Source organism: Triticum dicoccoides, chromosome 7A (assembly GCF_002162155.2).
Source record: "Triticum dicoccoides isolate Atlit2015 ecotype Zavitan chromosome 7A, WEW_v2.0, whole genome shotgun sequence".
Lineage (NCBI taxonomy): Eukaryota > Viridiplantae > Streptophyta > Magnoliopsida > Poales > Poaceae > Triticum > Triticum dicoccoides.
The window spans coordinates 10,268,659-10,289,213 of NC_041392.1; the positions used below are offsets into that span (position 1 = coordinate 10,268,659).

Sequence of the window (20,555 nt, forward strand, 5' to 3'; positions counted from 1 at the left end):
AGAAGAAGATGGAGGTCGCCGACATTGTTGCCTTTGCTATTAGGCTAGTTGGAAGTCTTGAAATGTATTGAAGCTGGAGAAGGTGGAGATAAATGGATATAGAAGGATTTGTAGGGAAGAAATGGATTGATTAAGTGATGTGCATGGGTTGAGATTTTTATATAGAAAGCAGTGGCGGTTTAGAAATGCAGTGTGCTGCTTAGCCATAGATATAGTATGAATTAATAGTACTAGCTATACAAATATGTTGATCTCATTTTAGATCTTCCTGTATTAATGCCCTCTATATACAGAAATATATAATAGATGCTTATTTTATATCTTCCCATATTAACACACATAAAGTTCCCATATGTTCATTATTGTGATAAATCTTGATTACGGATTTCCGAATAGTAAAGAGTCCACAGAAGGTGTGCACACAGATATGTGGGTCTTCATTTTGGATCTCCTCACATTAATACTTCTTACTTATATATTGGAGCACACAGATATGTGGGTGTTCATTTTGGACCTCCTCACATTAATACTTCTTATTAGCATTGGTGTGTTGTAAATATACTTTTGTATAACTGATTTTCTATCTCTGTGCTACATTTAGAATCGATCAAATTGACCCTTAGCAATTCAATGGTTGCAAAATGTTTTCTTTTTTCTTTTTTGCAACTTGCAAGGTGCACATCTCTAGACCCAAACTTACAAATAATTCCTCAAGGTGCAACCATTTAGTTTTAAACTTCAAATGTTAATAATAAAAATTAGAGGGAATTAAAGTTTCCTAAAATGCGTGTGATTTGTTGCTTTTAGCTGAAAAAATTTAGGAGTTGTTGAATTGTTTGAAAATGTGGATCAAATACAACTTTGGGAATTATAAGCACTCTAACCGTCATTTGGGGATCTATTATATAATTAAAACATAAGTAAAAGAAGACACCACGTTCTTCCACATAATCCAAAATAATATACATCGTTGATCAATAATACGTACGGCTGAGTTTTAAAGATATTATGTTACATGAAAAAAGTTATATGTTATGCATATTGAACTGACACGTACAAGGTGTGCTAAAAAAAGTTGGAAAGAATAAAGGAAAATCATGTCTGTTCGTATGCCTTCCAATTGAAACCTCATCACGGAAACACATGATCCATATTTGTTATTACCTCACGAGACTTTGCAACTAAAAGAAAGAAAGAGATCATGAGCGACTAGGATTCCTTTAGCCTGCACGATGTGACAAAACAAAAGACCCACACGTAAACACATCTGACATCTATACTGATGTAAAGCCTCCGCCTGAAGGAGCTAGACTAATATATATTAAAAAAAAAGTCCCAGACCCAGCTCACCGATGCACGTTCTTTAGAAAAAACAGAAGGCAATATATGCATGGGCGTATGTTGGACTAAAACACGATTATATATGACATGCCTCCTGGACGAGCCGAGGATCAAAGTCACGATGCGCACGCATCTTAACTCCCACTGATATTAAGCCGACCAAAACGAAGGCACAACATACATTCATATGCGCCTGCAATGCTCGGGGGAATATCTATTTATATGTTATATGAAAACGATTTTCAAAGATAAGGAAGTAGGGTTGAAATTTTAAAAAAAAACTCAAAGTCCTCACAATTCCAGGGTTTGTCATATGATGAGTTGTGGCCGGAAACATGTATACGCAAATAAAACTATTTTAATGTATCAGCAGCATGCATGTGTACTTAGACAAGCTCTCTCGCATATATCAGTGGCACACCAATCACTGAAGAATATTGCATCATTGAAAATAATGATTCAAGTTATGAACATGTGTCAACCACTAATCAGATAAGAGTAATGCAACTAGCACCAATTAGTAATCAGTAGTGTACTCAATACAATCACTTTTCTTAGAAATTACAAAAAAATAGTGATTATTAAACAAAGAACGTGCATATATATTGACTATTCGTCACCCTGGATGAGAAAATAGTTATTCCACCCCCCTCTATTTTACAACCAATGCACTGTAATTTTACGTCCCGTAAGTTTTGTTTTATTTCTGACGTAAAAAAAGACCGTAAGAAAATATATCATCGCCATAAAAAATATTTTATGTTATGTAAAATTACAAATGTAAAAATATAGTGTAAAATATACATAAACTCCAAATTTTCTTGTCTTATGACTTATACTTTTATTTTCTTATATCAAATTTTACATAGTGAATTAATAGGAATGTAACTATTTGAATTCCAAATGTAATTTAATTATGAAGTGATCGTAAGATTACCTCGGGTGAAGAATAACTTATGAATAGCATCACTATGTGTGTGTGTGTCTAAATATATACATGTATATATACACACACATGTATACACACACACACACACACACACACACATATATATATATATAATACCATATAAATCACTATGAAATATATTTCCAGATCTATATTGGTACTCTCTTTATTTTGTACATACGATATGAATTTCTAAATTCAGTCAAATTTGAAAATTGTCCGTCCTATGATAAAATAAATAGGACGTGCATTTTGGGATGTAGGAAGTGCATGTCGCGAAAGAGAAAACTAGCATTTCCTAGGCCATTAGATGCTCAATATTTGCATTGATACATTCTATTTATATAATTATTTATTTAAGCGATCAGTTTTTGGGTGTTGAATATCAGGGAAGTGAGGAAGTTTTCATGCTTTTTGTTAATACACACATTATCTCGGATGGAGAACCAACAAAAATCACTTAATGGGAGCAATATGTGTGCATATAAGCATACAGAGGTCATTGCTTAAATGGAAATCTGCAATACAGGGAAGTGAGCAATGCAGTGAGTTAAACGGTCACAAAGTGTACATACGAGCAACAAATTTTCCTAATTAATTTTAAAATTGTGAATGAAAATATTGGCTAGAATTATTATTACTGGGATAGGAGGGTGAACAAGGGAAAAAAATGAAAGAATAGCATATAATTTCAATGTCGTGTCACAGGCCTCGAGGTCTTCCTTCCGTTGAGTCACTCATAAATGTCCTTAGCCACAACCATATAGAAACTTATAAAAAGTATACTGAATATAGTACAATCTTTTCTGTAGACATACCAATGGACAATAGCAATGTGGTTCTGAAATTAAATCCAATAATAATTAGTTGCGGGTCTACATAACAGAAAAAACAAATATTACAATATATAGTTAATCTAGCCGCGCAAATGCGCGGGTCACCCTGCTAGTCATTTATAAAACCCAAAAGTTGAGCCACATACATATGAGTAACCTTGTGTGAATTATCTTGGGATGGAAATAAAATTCTGTAAGCCCCAAATATTGGAAACCCTAAAATCATCTAAAGTTTAAATGGAACCAAAATGGAAAATGGGAACTAAAGTAAATCCCTCAAAATGAGCTGACAAACTAAATATTTGAAATGGGCAGGAAAATAAAAATTCCATATAACTCGAATAACAAAATAGGTCCAATTTGGAAAATGAGCATAAAACAAATGAGAATTAATACATAGGTCTTAATATTTTATTATGGAAGGAAAATTTACTTCCATAAAACCTAAATAAATGTTTAAACTTTTGGTAGTACACCAAAATGAAATTGGAGCAGGTTTGCTTTTTGAAACCGATTTGAAATTCATACAGAAACAAAAAGAGAAACAAAATTTAAAACGACTATGGCCAGCCAGCCAGGCGAGCTAGCCCAGCAGGCCCAATCCAACAGCAGCGTGCACCCCAGCAACCCAGCTGTCGAAGTGGTACATGCGATTTTATCTGAGTAGCCGGATCAGCATTAGACGGCCAACGCGCCCACAGACCTCTTTCTTCTCTCTCTCTCTCTCTCTCTCTCTCTGTGTGTGTGTGTGTGTGTGTGTGTGTGTGTCATTGTTAGGTGGGACCGCCCATGTCATCATCAACCTCATGCTGAGGTCTCCGTGCCTACGATCACGTCACGACCCGAGCGCATGTCGCATGTTCCCAATGCCCCTGTCCACCCCCAGCCATGTGGGCCTTGGCCATGCGCTATAAGATCCTCTCCCAGCCTCGAGAATGTATCCTGTACACCGACCTATCTGGTGCATCAGATGCTCCGATAGCTCGTGGGCCACTAGATGAGGAAGGAAGGGACCTGATCCATCTACAAGGGAGCCTACTGGTACATTTGCAAAACAGACCCTGAGGTGCAGCTAAATCTAGCAAATCAACTCCCCCAACCCAGTTCGTCTCTCTCCCTTCGCCTTCATGTACCACCGGACCAGGCTGAGCTCTCTCTCTCTCTCTCTCTCTCTCTCTCTCTCTCTCTCTCTCTCTCTCTGGCTTCTGGTGTTGAAGCACCAGCATCCAGGAAAGAAATCATATGGACCACCGGTAGCTCGATGCGATTAATTGTGTCTACATAGCGGCGTAGTGTTGTACCTCCGGAGATATCGACGCTACAGTTGAATAGGAGCTGGCCATCATCCTTTACAACACGTGATTCGAGGTATGAGGATGAATTTGATTCTTCTATTTTCCATGTGCATTAATATTTAGTTCTTCCGGTCATCAGTTTTCCCAATTCGTTTGCAACTAGTGGCATTTGGGAATATGAATGCCTGGAAGGGGAATTGCTAAATCTAGGTGCACATAGATTTTTGGATTCGGTTTTTCTTATGTGTTACTGTTGTTTGTAGCCAACCTACTATATGTCGTGCTCATGTGACAATTTTCCCAATTAGTGCAACCTTATTACTATGTGTACTGAGCACCATTCAGTCTTTTCCTCTATGTTTTGTTGCTCTGTACTTTAGCATCATCATCTTAAATTTTCAAGGTAAGTGAGAACATGCTCATTCCCAATATATATTTTTCATAGTAGCATCAGGAATTCTTGCTCTGTACTATAGCAAGTTCATAAAAAATTCTTGCGCCATACTTCAGCAAATGGAAACATCTGCAGTAGTTCAAGAATCTTGCGCGTATTTTCTTCTTCCTTTAGGCATGTGTCAAGTTCATATTCTATTCTTAAAGTTCCATCAACAATGTTTCCCCAATTCATTGAATCAATTGTTGGGAGACATTGTGACTGATGTTGTTTCAGTTGACTTAAATGCATGATGTTGTTGATTGAAAATAGGAATTGTGTGACTTTTGAGGATGGATGAGCTACAAGTATACCTATATAATATTATCCTCTATCACAATAGTCTGAATGTAAACGAAACAAATGACGCGCTCGCTGTTCTGATTCTTGGTTTGTATAAATTGAAATAGGAGGTGCACTTACGAAGTCCAATTTGAAATTTGTGAAAGCAGTACTAGTTGTTTCTGATCTAGATTTTATTTTGCCGCAATCCTCCAAAAGTAACACCTTTGATATGTGCTGCTTGCCTGCTTGTTAGTAGGGTATTCATCTTGTTCCCTGCAGCTCCAGAAATAACTAACTATCGTGTGATAAGGACCATAAAAAGCTTATTTTAATCATGAATCAACAAGGATTTTAGGAGTAGGAAGTAAGAACCAAGATCTATGAAACATAATTTTATGTTTTTTACAAATACTACTGAAAGTTTCAGCAATACAGGCATTAATCTTGTCCAATATATTGTTTTGTTTATATTTTTGTATGTACATCTGAAACCTGATGGTGTTCAAGTTTTTCGGCTCCTCTCTGAATGTTCAACTACATGCTCATCTGTAGAAAAAATCCTGTTGTTCAAGCTAGTGTTCAAGTTGAATATTTTCCTCCTTCTGCAAGTTGTGGTATCTCTTTCAGCTGATCGGAAGAGCTGCTTGTGGTGGTTTACTTATCATACTATGAATGCTTCAATACACAGTGGGACCTGTTCAAATAGATGTATGTGTGGAGGAACAATTGCAGATACAGGAGTTCAACAATGTTGATGTAGAGCAAGAACACTTCTGTTTTAATTAGAAGGATTTTTTGGAACAAAATTTTCCTTGTGAAATTTAGTTACCCTTATGGACACACTCAATTCTGAACCCTTGTATATATAGGAGTAATATAATGTACAGAAAACTACATCATGGTGTTTTTTTATCCCTGGTTAACAGTGGGCATCCTTTTTATGTGAAAACTTTCCATTTGACAGAAAGTCGTGCTCAAAATTTTCTCTATAGCACAACTCATATGTATGCAACCACCAAGGATTTTAATTTTGGAAACAAAATATTTCAGACCTCACTGAAATATGCGAAATTTCGGAAATTTTGCACATTTCATAAATTTTTTCGGATTTCAAATATCCTTAATTTTAATAAATTTTAACAAAATTTAGATATACTTTTAAATCAGCTTGAATGTGCATCGAAATTTCAGGGTTAGATTTAGAATATTCCACTGAAATTGTGTTCAGATTTTTAACCCTGGCAACCACATCGTTTTCTGCAGTCAACTTTGTAGTGGCAGTGTCCATCTGTGTCGTTGACTTATGATGTTATTGCATTCTGACATTTAAAAAGCTCCCCAAAGTTGGATTAGTTTATATGAATCAATTAAGAAACTCAAAGGTATTTTCGTGGAACTCCTAGAAACATATACAAAAGTGTCAATGTTGTTGTCCTTGGTTTCCATGAGATTTGCATAGTGCATTCATACATGGTAGATTAGTTAGTTCTAAGCTCTCGTCAACATGATTTATCTTCCTAACATGTCGAGTGGTGGAGGAAATGTAGATAAGCGAGCGATGGGAACAAAAATTATCTAACTCAATCTCGTTGGTACTGTCGTAAAGAACTGGCCAACGAAGAGTGATGAGTTGGCTTTAGCAGAATGCATCACTGATTTCATATAACTACAAGGGTTGTTCTGCAAATGTGCCAGCAGGCTCCCTCATACAGTCGTAGCTGGATCAGGTCCCTTTCTTCTGCATCTAGTGGCCAACGAGCTATTGGAGCATTCGGTGCACCATATTGCTCGGTGCACATGATACATTCTCTCCTTTTCAAACCTGCAGTCCATTCGAGGCACTAAACAATGTAGTGCGCACTAAATTCTCACCCTAGTTATCAATGTAGTGACATATTATCCTCATGTAGCTTTGAGAACCATTTTGCCTCACATTCCCCTCTAAACGATTTCGTGAATATTTAGAAGTATCTGAAATGACAACACTTTACCCTACCCCCCCCCCTCCTACCCTACTATGTTTGGAAGGAAATAATCCGTGAAAAGTACTTACTTGTAGGTTTTGGGGTGAACAATGTCCATTTAAAGATTTCCAAAATAAATTAACACCATCTGCATCCATAAAATTTTATTACAGTAGAAATTTTAATTGCCAAACTAAGAAATCTTTTTTTAGATGGCAAACAAAAAAATACTTTGACAGCATGTTTTAGTTCACACATCATAGAGGCAAGTTCATGCGTACACCGAAAAAAATATTGTAACATATTTCATTATTTGCGCCCATCTCGGATAAGATTAATATATATATGCACAATAATAATGCACATTTATTAACCTGATTTGTTCCATAAATAAATCACATATTACTTTATTTATACCTTTAATGGATGATCTTTATTTTATTGGAAATCGATCCATGCAGAAGACACACAGTAGTACTACAATTGTAAGTGAATCCAACCTGCACATATATGCGTACAGTGGGCATTAATCAATAGCATTTACGTGACCAAGATAATTAGATTTATGCACCATACCGATGCACTTATATATAAATCTCAACCCACCTGCACCTCCAACTATCTCCTCCTTCCTCTCTATTTTGTCCAAATTATATATTCTCGCTGCCGTACACCTATCGCTTCCATGGCCATCTCAACCGTCGTCGTCATGCTCCTTTCTTCTGCCATGGCTGCCCACGCCAGCGGTGGTGGGAAGAAGGACAACACAAGCCTCGTGATGAAGGCGTGCAAGAACATCTCAGGCCAGCCATTCAAGGTGGGCTTCCTGCCAGAATTCTGCGCATCGACGCTCCTATCAGACAACCGGAGTGCCGAGGCGAAGGACTGCCGCGGCCTTGCACTCATCATTGTCGACATACTCAAGGTGCATGCAGCCGCCATGGTAGGCAAGGTGGACAACATGCTTCGCGAAGGCGGCCGAATCGCCACGAAGGATAAGATAGCAGCTCGTGCCCTCAGGTTGTGTCGGGCGGACTATGGCGGCATGGTGAACACGCTCCAAATCTGCCACAATATCATTCAGGACTTCGGCCGAAAAGGTAAGCATGGGCCGACACCCTCGGAGCTACCAGAGTGCGTTGAGAAGATGACCAACAGCATCAAGGACTGCACTCACGAGGTCTGTAGCACGTCGGTGGCGGGGACGATGGCAAATGAAATACTAGAGAAGCTGGCAATCGTCAGCAAAGCCTTAATAAATCTCTTCTTGGCCGACAAGAAGGATGGTAACTAGGAGCTATCTATAATAGCATCGTGTGATGTGAGGATGGAATTTAACAAATACTACTCACAAAAAAGTTAATAAATAACAAAACAGTAAGTAAGACGTAGCGAGCTATGCCTCTACACCTCCCACCCATCCGATCCGGGCATGCACGGCCTTGGTTACCTCTGTCATCCATCCCTGCCCCATTTTTACCGAGAGTCAGCTACCAGTCGTAAACTAGGCCACTACTTTGCAGAACAACTTCAGGGATTTCCTGTGAAGCGGGCCAACCACACTCTGGGCCAGGGTAACTACGTCCGCAAATCTCAGCCCTCCTGTTTTTCTCCATCAATGATGTATCTTCTCCCCTCGCCGCGGGGGAAGGCACATCCCTCCCCCTCGCCAATGATGATCATCAGCAAGGGAGGTAACCGGAATACTCTAGTTGTGAGACTGATTTTAAGGTAGGCACTCTTTCTCCGCTTCTCAACTACATCAATCTCCTCCTGAAGTCCTCTTCCAGATTTCACAACCACAACTCTAGTTGTCTCAACTTGCTTATAATTATGATTTGGTAACAAGTTGCCCTCGTGTTTGCTTAAGTTTCCCAAACAATTTGTTCAACATACATGTTATTTACACAACTTTGATCCTTTTGTAGTACCTTTAGTTGGAGAAAGGTGCATCCAACCACCTATCCTACATATGATCCATTCAGTCTGTTGAACCCCTAATGAAAAGGGAAACCTTTCCACCTGGCGCGCACTCGCCGGTCGCTCACTCACGTAGCGCTATGCGTTTGGACCAACCCACTGCTTAATTGTTGCCTTATCTATTCACACGCAAGGGGCGCTCTCCTCCACCCATTTTTTCTCTCCCCAAAAAATGCATATCTCTCTTTCTACCGTCGTCGCTGGCGCGGCACTCAGCTCTCTTCCCCCAGTTGTGCGGCCTGCAACTACATCCACATGAGGGAGGTTGCGAATCGAGGGGGACTGCAGTGCATGACGCCCGCGGGGTGTTTTTGCGGCGACAGAGGGGCAACGAGAGGTGGAAGAAGCAACAGAATAAAAAGATAGGAGATCCTATGGCTGAGTGTCATGAGATCCAGCAGCTAGCGCGCGACCGGCCCAAATTTGGCCCTGCGCACCGGCGCCTAGCGTTGGCCTAATGAGAAACTGGATATGACCATGAAAAGGGTCGTGGTCATGGCACAGTAACAGACTTCCTCTTTTTCAGTTATTTCCATCATAAAATGAATTATTAATGTATCGTTATTTATCCCGTAGATTGATGACATCATTTTAGTTTCTTTTCCTTTGTGCTGACATGTGGGACCCACTGATCTTAGCGAGATACACTAAGCAATCCATTTGTTGGAAGTGGGTTTCACGCCACGAATATATGGCCACTTCAGTGCATTTTACGTCTATGAATCGGATTATCTTCGTGCTTGCACACTTTTGCCAAGTTGTAGAATCAGGTCGGTGTATTTTTCAAGTTCAGGCATGAACGTCGTTGGAAGTTTAAGCACCGTTATTGATATGACCTCTTAGAAGAATAGGCCCACAACTTAAGACCCCAAAAAACAAATACACAACTTAAGCTTACAAATTAGTCCGATTCAATACATTACCGGGCACTTAGACTCCTAATTGCCTTTTCCATTTCTCTTCTCGACTCAACCAGAGAACACTTTGCCGGCTAACAAGGCAAGGAACAAGGCGGCGGCGGCGGCACAATTAACCACCCTACCCTGTCGCTTGTACACTTGCTCGCGTTCTATTTGTCTTTGCGCCGATGCTCCAAGATGTTCCCTCATCTCTCTCCAGTCAAGAGCATCCTTCTTGGCTTCCCTTATATGGTACGCCATGCGGCCCTCCCGGGATTGAGGAAACTGAGGATCCCTACTCTTCCTCGCTTGCTTTTTGTGCCCTAGGTTGAGTTTACAAGGATCTTTGTAGGACTTCCTGACGGAAGAGCTGGAGCTGAAAAGTCGAGGACCCCCATGGCTGGCCCGTCGGCGCGCCGGACGAGGAAGCACCACTCCTCCTCGAGCGCTCACGGCACAGATATGGGGGCTGAAGATAGGAGGCGTGGAAGCCGCTGATAGAGCACCGCGGGGGAGCGGATCGCTGATGCCATCTCTATATCCCTCTCTCTCGACGGCGCTGGCGCGAGTTTGTTCCACCTTCCACCTCTTGGATTTCGCGACGGGGATTTGGGGTCTTGGCAGCTACTTCAGGCTGGACGTACCGAGCAGGCTTTTCGGCCCGCTCATGGCCCGTTCGGTCTTGGCCCGCTCGGTCCTGGCTCGCTATAAAAATTGAACGGTCCAGTCTGTCAAATTGGGTCCGAAAAAATGTCGGTCCGGTCCGGTCTTTCACCGGGCCGACCGAGCGGACCGAGAAAACACAGCGACAGCCGCCGCCGTTCCTCATCGTCGCGGCCACCGGCAGCCCTCGGGTAACCACCGTGTCTTCAAGCTTGCCTTTCTCTTCCATTCTCATCTCCCCGTTTCGTCCTAGCAATCTAGCATCTTGCCGTCGCTGTCGTGTGTGCACCGCAGCCGCTCTCGAGTTCTCGACCATGGCATCGACCACAACTGTTGCACCAATTCATGCCATGGCGGCGGTATTTTTTGCCATGGCAGCACTTTTCGCCGTGGAGACAGACAAATGCCATGGCAGCCACTTCAGCAGAGCAAGCACGCACGTAGGCCACCAATCAGATCGTGGGAGAAATGCTCCACCCTGATTCTTGGATCGTGGGAGTAATGGTCTGCCGTGACTTTCACGTCTAACAGACTAGTAAACATGCACGTGCACGCACGTCTATAACCACCAATAACATAGAAAAATGTGAAACACTTCTAGCGATCGACCCAACGCCATGCGCCCGAGCCTGCACGTCCTCTCTTTTACCATCTTGCATCTTCCTTTTTTTTCCTTTCTCCAGGAAAAACATCATCTACACACACTTCCTTATCTTCTTCTCCCTAGCATCGGATTGCCAATCAACCAGCAGCTGCAGCTCCGCGGTGCATGCTCATGCCCAGGTCTCCCACTCCATCCGCCACCACGCCCATGCCCAGCTGCTGATAGGCCCTGTAATCATTTGGTCCACCCCTGCCGCTCTAATTTTCTAGATCCTCCTATACCCACTTCTCATATTCTTCCGAGTGATTTGAACCAGCAGAATTTAGCATATACTTTCAAGATAAAACTGATACTGAGCTATGTTACATGAAGATGCCATTCATTCTCCATTAGTGTTAAATGCACAGCTCCTAGCAGTCCACATTCTACATGTGAAATGTGTTACAACTTACAAGCATCTGCAGATTTTCTTATTGTTTCAGATAGCACTATGTTGACTGAAGTGCTCAACATGACGCAGTTAAATGGTTGGATAATCATGGCAATTCTTCTTTGGGCTGGTCCTTAAGTTTAGAGAATAGAAGATCTACTACCAAATTAGCCTAAAACAGCACAATTCTAGGTCCAGCGCCTTGGCCTATACAGCCAGATATGATGTTTGTTCCTTAAACTATGCATACAAGTGTGCAATATCTCATGTCTAAGGAATGAATGAAATTTCTGACTTCCTAGAGAGGGTCATGGACTTCAGAAGAGCTCATGAAAATTCCAGAAAAAAAAGAGCTAATCGAAATTCCAGCAAAAGAAAAAGTTAATCAAAATTGGGCGACACATATGTATACAATCTCCGCATTTCCAATTTTCTGTCAATTCGAGCAGAAAACTGGGAGATTGTTTCCTAGAGCATGTGCAACAGCCACAACCCAAGGGCCAAGATAGTACAAAACTGAAATGAAAATAGAAGAGTGTATTACAGGTATGGAAAAGCAGGAAAGCCTCATACTCATTCGCGACATAGTTGGTTCAGAATGTCTGCTCACAAGCTATTTACCTATTTTGCCATCGGACAATTAAAAAGAATACTTGTATTGCAGTGAGCTTTTTAGTTTGCATCAGTCAAATCACACATTACCAGTACCAGCTCTATATTCCGCATATTGCAGCAATAACTTGTAAGATATGTTAGAAATAGGAGCACTGAGGTACACCCATCTAAATAATAGCTCACCATCGTTACAATTCAAATACAGTAAATTTAACACCAAATATAATTTGCTTTGTATAAGATTCAACCTGAAAAACCCAAGCCCATATTTACGACCAAATAAAGTAAATGCCCACTTTATTCCCGTTGTGTATCATTTAATAGCTTATTACCACTCTTCCAGAATGTAAGGGTAATTAGGCTATTTTGGGAACATTAAGATATGCGATCGAATGGTACAGAGTCATATATCATTACACTTAGGAGTGAAATACCTAACTTATATGCTTGAGAGATTATCTTACGTTTCATGACATTACCTAATATTTACACCGCTCATCAGAACGGAATCCTCGGCAAGGAACAAGCAACCCATTAAGTTCACGGATAGCACCCATCACTTTCTCCTGTCATTTGTTAGATTAATTAAAATTTCAAACTTGCAGCCACAGTCATAGGATAAATGTAAGATAAACTCTTCTAAACTGGATATGCATAAAGTGAGCGTAATAGAACCTGTTCTTGGCAACTGACCTACTTCCACCATATGACATTGTAGTCTCGATCCTACTATCTAGATCCCATTGGAACAACTGCAAAGGGAGGAAAAACCATTAAAAAACCTGCTATAACCAGAACCAAGCAAGAATACTAAATCCAGTCCAATTTTATCCTGCTAGGGTGTGGACCTTCTACAACTTCGAGTGGCGCTGCACTCCCAAGTCTTTTTATGAGCGTATACCAGCATGCATTAGCTGTGTGGAAATCATTCAGATGAGCTGGAAGACAAATTGAAGAAAATACAAAAAGAAAATCATATTAGTATCGCTGCAAGCAAGACTAATTGAAGTTTCAATTGATATGATTTTACACATATATTATTCAGCCCATATACCAGCATCAGACATAATATACCAGCATGTATTAGCTGTGTTGAATTGTCAGTCCAATTCATATACTGACAACTAAGGAACGAAAGATCAATCATGTCCGTTCAGGTACTCAAAATTATACACTTGATGGAATTGCATGCATGTGATCTCAAAACACTAAGAATCGATGATTTGTGTAGCCAACAGCAGGATAATCACGCCACGCAAGTTCAGACTGACCTGACCACAGCTGCGCCCCTGTGCGCGAGGTGAGAACTGCTTCGTCAGCGTCAGAGCTCGCAAAGCGACGACCTGCATACCACAACTGCCTCATTTTCACGTCACAACTCACAGGACGACGGACTACACACCACGGCTAGCCTCATTTTCACGACACAACAAGCAGTGGGCGTGCTCCTGTACTGAGACAATTCAGAAACATGGGAGACGGAGGATGGCTAGGAAATCTCACCAGGCTGGGGCTCCCGAGCGAGGAGGAACGAGTAGATCGTGGTGTGGCCGTGATTGTGGTGAGACGAACTCGGCGGCGAGCAGTTCTCTCAGCCGCCACAACGAATGATGCCGACGACAGTGGCGGCCATTCGGCGCCAACGACCCTACGAGGGAGGGGGAAGACCGCGGCGCGGTGGCACTCGAGCGAGGGAGGCGGCGACTGCGAGAAAAGCAATTCTCCCATGCATGGGAGGTCCCGTGCATGGCTCAATCGTTGGATTTAGATGGAGACTTGGATGCATGCACACCTCTTCTAGTTGTATTTCACCCATTAATGAACCCACCCTCTCTCATGCAGCACACTACACCCATGCTTTTTCATGTGATTCCAAAGTTTGAAATCATTTTATCTTATGAACTGAAATCCCGATTTCACTTTCGTTTGCATATTTATGTTCCTGGTGACGGGGACTTTTAAACAAGATCATCTTCAATATATTTTTCATAATTTTTGAAACGTGATAAAACCTTACGAAAGATGGTGAAATTCCATGAAACATGGTGTAAAATTCTATGATATAGTCTGCGGAACTCATTTCATGTCAATTTGTTTCTATTAAGAACATCTTATACAGTTTTGTAATTTGATGGGCTTTATATTCTATAGTTTCACCAAGTTACAAATTTATTTAAAAAAATTATGGAATATATCCATGATCGATCTTGTTTAAAAGATCTCCTTTTCAGGACCCCAAATATGCAAACAAATCAGAAATAAAAAATTCATTCAAAAGCTACATGGTTTTAAAATTTCAGACTCTGCCTTAAAATGTATGAGTAAATATGAGAAGGGGAAGAATCAGATAGGGTCATAGGGTGGAGTAACTACAAGTCATAGCCTCATAGGTAGTACGGTGGGACACTAGCATGCACGGGAGATCCCGTGCATGGTAGAAAAACCATTCTCGCGGCGACTGCAGAACCCTAGCGCGTCGATGCCTCCGGGCGTCCTTGCAGGGCAGGCCACCGAGGGTGCCGATGGGGAAAGGTGAAGGTAGAAAGAGGGTCATTCTTGCAGGTGAAAGGAGGGGGGCACACGAGGAGGGGAATGGAGGAGCGGCGGCTCAAGGAGAGGGGCGGCGCGAGGTTGCTCCGGATCTGTCCTTCTCGATCTGGGGAGAAAGAAGGGTCGGCGAGGCTCAATTCGGTTGTTGCAGGCGGGGCCGCGGGGACTTGGCAGACCACGGCGTGGCAGAACATTTGATCTCAGCCGTTTATTCGATTGGCAGACCTTTGATGAAATATGGACAGTTGGATGTGTTTAACTTGATTTGATTGGAGGGTCCTGGTTACTCCGCGTACAGTTTGTTGTGTGGCTTTAAGCGAATTCATGTTTGCTCTTTTAATAGTAGTATAGATATAGATATAGATATAGATATAGATATAGATATAGATTAGGCAAGTACAGTATTGCTTTGGAAGGCTCTAAATTTAGCGACGGCTTCCTATAATCACGCGTCATTGATCCCTTCGTTTCTTTTATTGAGTCAAAAATCATGGCGTCATTTGACGACCTTCTCCACGTTAGATTTGATCCGCTAATCAGGGCAAGATCCGCACAGCGAAAATCATGGGCTCATTCACGCGCAACATTACTTGCATGCAACAGAAAAATTGCCAAGAAATACATCGTGTGCTGGTTCATGGCTACATCAAAAATCAATCAAACAACAGCCGCACCGCCCAGCGCACTTCCACTGCACCTGCACGTCACCCACCTCGCCGCTGCACCCATGGACGTCGCCGCCGGTGGTTGTTGGCCGGTCCGCTCGGTCCGGCCCGGGCTTTGCCGCCGATGGTCCGGTCCCTAAAAACAGGACCGCCAGGTTGGTCGGTCCGGTCTGGTCCGATCAGGACCGCCGGCGACCGGTCCAAACGCTGGCTCGGTCAGGGACCAGACCGGCCCAAACCGTGTCCACCCTGACAGCTACTAGTGTTAAAAAACGTCTTACATTATTAGACGACGGGAGTATATATAACGGGCCGTGCTACGAATCAGCCAGATGATTTCATAGAGAAATCATCCACCTGCCTAGCCGTCGAATCAGCGCTGTGGAGCCGTTCGATGCAGCAACTCCACGACAGCAGACCATCTTCGACGCAACGAGGTGCCAGCTCCTCTGCAGCACGGCGCGGTGCGACCATAGCTCCAATGGAGCGTCAACGACATCCGGTGAAGCTGCATTGTAGCCCCGGCGAAGCTCGAACACAGCACCAAACGGCGTCCGGCGAAGCTCCATTGCAGCGCCAGCTATGCTTCCAGCGGCCCGGCGTTGCTCCATTGCAACACCGGCGGCGCTCCCAACAGCTTCAACGCAACATCATCAGAGTTTCAGCACCTCCGTCGGCCAGTCGCCGGGGTCACCGTCGCAGCACCAGCAACTTCCATTGCAACTCTGGGGGTGCTCCCAATAGCTTCAGTGAGAATTCCCTCGGACGGGAATCTCCCCGCAACACCGGCCGCTCCCGCGGCGTCGACGATGCTGCATCGGTATGCTCTGCAGCACTAGGCGCTCACCGGCAGCACCGTCGCGCTTCTCAACACCGGCAGCAGCAAGGCCGCGCCAGGAACTGCAGGTCGACGCGGGGTGCTGCAGCCTGCAGGTCGCAGACGAGGGCTGATGGTGGAGATGTGGGGCAGCTTGCTCTGACGAGGGTAATCGCGAAGTGGTGGATGGATGTTGCGTCGAGACGGAGGTAGGAGAGGATGGAGAGAAAGGGGATCTTGCTCCATCGCTGGTAGGGGAAAATGGAACGAGCCACTCGCTAGGGATAAGGCAAAAAATCCTATACGACCGGGTTGTACGGACCCGGTCGTGAGACCCACTCCAGCGCTCGCCAACTGTCCGTCCGAATCATAACGCAACAGGCGTCTCCTGTTTCCAAATCACACTCCTTATCTCCTCCAACGCCCCCAAAATCCAGCCGCTGGTCATGCCATTCTCGCCACCGCCTGACGGCACGGCGCACCCGCACCACTTTCCCCTGGGAGCCTCGCCGCCAACAGTGCCGGGCGCGGTGGTGCCTCACGCCCCCGCCACGTTCCCCCTTCCCTGTTTGCAAATCCAGATTGAATCTCGAACCATTTATTCTGCAGGATATGCTTGTACTGAAATTATTATCTTATACATTGACAGAGCATGGAAGAACCAAAAGGAAGTTGATCAGGAGGATGGCAAGAGGAAGACAAGAACCAAATTAAAGTTTGTTGCTGTGCATGTCTGTATCGATCAAGATTCAGTGCTATGTAGAAATGTCCCTGAGATTTGTTTCACTCAACGAGACCAAACAATCAGGAACACAAGTAGGATAGTTGATGCTTTTTTCATTTTTCTTGTGATAAAAAGGAATCTTCATCTGCCAAGAATACGACCTACAAGCATGTATGCCTAATTGCCTATGTGCTGATTTAACAAGCTCACATACATGTCCATTTCTGAAAATAGTTTACCCATCCTCAAACATATAATTTGTGTGTTTTTGCTTTCCATTATATTGAGAAAAACATAAGTTTCATTGGACCTTTTATTCATTCAGGAGCTCTAAATGATACCGTTGTATTGGCAACATATTCAGTCATTTCGGATGAACTTTCACAGTCATTCTGGACTGTCCATGCCAAATTGTTGGTGTGTGCTGTAAAAAACTGAAAAAAGGCAGTTCATGTTTATTTTTCTTCTGAATTTTGTTCCCTATAAGATCTGGCCTACTGTATACTCTTGGGATAAATGAGTGGTGACATTTGTTGTTGTCCACTATTTTCTTTGCAATTTCCCTGATATGTTGTCAACAATTTGGCGTGAACATTCCAGGTTTGTTAGAGACAAATTCATAAGGTTTGACGATGCATGTTGGCCAATTGTCAGGTAACAAAGCAAGCATATAGCTACAGAACAAAAGGATATAGTCATTTTTATGTTCCAACAAGTAAATGGTAGCGACAGAGTGGCACCCATCCAACAAAGGATTTGAGGCAGATCAATACCCTTATGCCAATATACATGGTTCAGTTCTGAACCATGCACACAATCTAAATACAGACATCAGCAGTTCACTTTTTTGTTACTGAAAACCCTCAGGGCCTCACCTATCCATGATGGTTGAAAGAAGTAGTAGAGAAAGATACCACACAAGCTGTTACAAAAAAGTACAGAGATCCAAAGGTACGGCATCACCTAATCGAATTTACAGTGACAAGTACCACCACAAAACTTATTGCTGGACCTATACATCACACATTGATCTTCACATCCATGCCCTTGACAATAAAGGGGATAAATCGCGTGATGGATGGGCTGGAGTTTGTTGCCATGGCCGATTACGCAGCGTCGATCACCAGGATGCCCGATGGATAGCCGTTGTGCCAGCTCCGAGGTGTCGTGCGGCCGCCGTCCACAAGACCTCATGCAGTTCGTCGCCATGGCTGACTTCGCGCATGACGGAGCAGATGGATGGGTAGCCCGTGGTGGTACATCGAGGACGACGTGCCGCTACACTGCCGCCGCCGTGTCGTCAGGCGGTGGCGAGAATGGCATGACCAGCGGCTGGATTTTGGGGGCGTTGGAGGAGATAAGGAAGGTGATTTGAAAACAGGAGACGCATGTTGCGTTATGATTCGGACGGACAGTTGGCGAGCTCTGGAGTGGGTCTCACGACCGGGTCCGTACAACCCGGTCGTATAGGATTTGATAAGAGACTGTGCGGGTGCGTGACGTGGCCCACAAGGACGCGTGGCGGCCGGGCGACGGGCTGGAATTGGACGGCAGGACAGGCTCTCCTCAGATTTGGAAAAGAGACACTAGCTAGGGACGGTTTCATCTCATCAAAAATAAAACTTTAGAGACGGTTTGAGCCTAGCACGTAGGTAGAACCACACGAGTCACGAACTCACGATTCACGTCACGTAGTACATGTAACCGGGCTGGAATCGGACTCGGGCCACCATCTATATGTACACGGCGTACTCCCAAGGAACCGGACAGCTAAGAAGCTGCGTCCATGGCGACGGCGAGGAGGCGCAAGGCGAAGGCCGCCAGGGCAACGGCCGCGGAAGCCATGAAGAAAGCCACGAAGAATGCTTATGCGGCCATGGTAATACCCGATGAGGAGTCCCGGCAAGCCAAAGCGGAGGCCAAGGAGGCCACCACGACGGCCGCGGCGAAGGCCGAGGAGTCCATGCAAGCCGCCAGGACCGCCATGGCGAAAGCTGAAGAAACCGCCATCATAGCGAACGTGAAGGCCGAGGAAGCCAAGAAGGCAACAGAAGCCTACCGCGAGGTGTGCCGGCAGGAGGACGCCGAAGCGGAGTGGGCGCAGTGCGAGGAGGAGCTCTTCGCCGCCCAGTTCCGACGCTACTGGAACAAGCTCGTCGCCCGCCCCGGCGTCACCTTCCATGAAACCAGTAAGATATATATATATATATCAGCATACATACATATATTTGACCAGTTAATTGCTCGTTTGTTTTCATACTTAATTGATGCACAACATCCGATGAACGCAGCGTCGATCCCCGCCATGCGGTACACGCACCCCGCTCCCCAAGATAGCCCCAAGGCCATGGCTACCCTGCAGATCACCTCTGTGAAGGTTGCCGCAATCGATGATTGCTTGCGATGGCCGCTGCAGGTGTATGGCATCATCGCGGCACGAGATGTATTGGATCACAAGCGCAACATTCTTTTCCACCGCCGGAGGGGTGACTGTCAAATCATCACTCAAGAGGTTCGTACATACATACATTCTAGAACAATTGGTCGCCGCGTAGTTTTAGATTTGCTGTTTTTGGCCCCAAGTATCATAATTTCAGGTTTTACCAATCAGTTTCATTTTTTGCTCTGCTGTTGAAGATGCTCTTAATATTAATATTTACATGAATAATTGCCATTCCCATGCAGGATCCGTACCTAGCATTGACACGGGCCCTAGTCGCGCCATTGCCGTGTCGAGGGACCTTTCATACATCGAGGTCTCGCTCAAGATGAAGGGTGCGACAAGAACTAGATCCGAGGATAGAGATTTGAGCGATCTGGTCCTGGGATACGGGACCGGATTATGTCTCGCAGGCGTTTACCCCAGCAGGCTCAGCACACTTGAACTAAAATCCAGTCACATTAATCGCTCCGTGGAGGCCACGGTCCGCATCAAAATCACCCGCAGGCCGTGGCCGGATGGTTTCCCAGGCGTGTTCACTGCCGGCACCGTCAGCAACGATGGCCTGGAAGTCGCCCGTCGACTCTGGCGGCGTGGTCAAGCTCCAGCGCCGCGTCGTCTCCGTCTACATCGAGGGAATGCTCAAGGTTTCCGTGGTGGCATGTCCGGTTGACGAGGAACGGGGCTTCATCCAGAGGGGCGAGGCGGTTTTCAAACCAAAGAGACAAGGCGTGAACCTCCAGGAGATTCAGGTTGGGTCTTGTAGTATGCAGATCACCGTGGCTTGGTCCTGTTTCCGCTATGAGTAGTCTATGCTCAAGATAAACTATTTTTCCCAGTGGTATTTTGTACCGGAGAGTGTTGATATATACAGTCTGATCCTGGATCTGTAGTGCTATAGTGTCTAGTTAAAAAAATTGCTGATGGTATTTCACAGGAAACACTCTGCAAGAAGAATAGAAGATGTAAGAATTTCGTAGAGAACAGTTTGGTTCCTGTGCACCAAAGATATGGCCTCCTTTGGTTTATAAGATATAAGAAACTAATAGAAATAGAAAAGTCATA

The 20,555-nt window shown here is 44.0% G+C and overlaps 1 pseudogene; it reads left to right on the plus strand.

Moving 5' to 3' along the window:
- The first annotated feature begins 18,836 nt into the window (after window positions 1–18,836).
- On the plus strand, window positions 18,837–20,299 carry LOC119332840 (annotated as a pseudogene).
- Window positions 20,300–20,555: the final 256 nt, after the last annotated feature.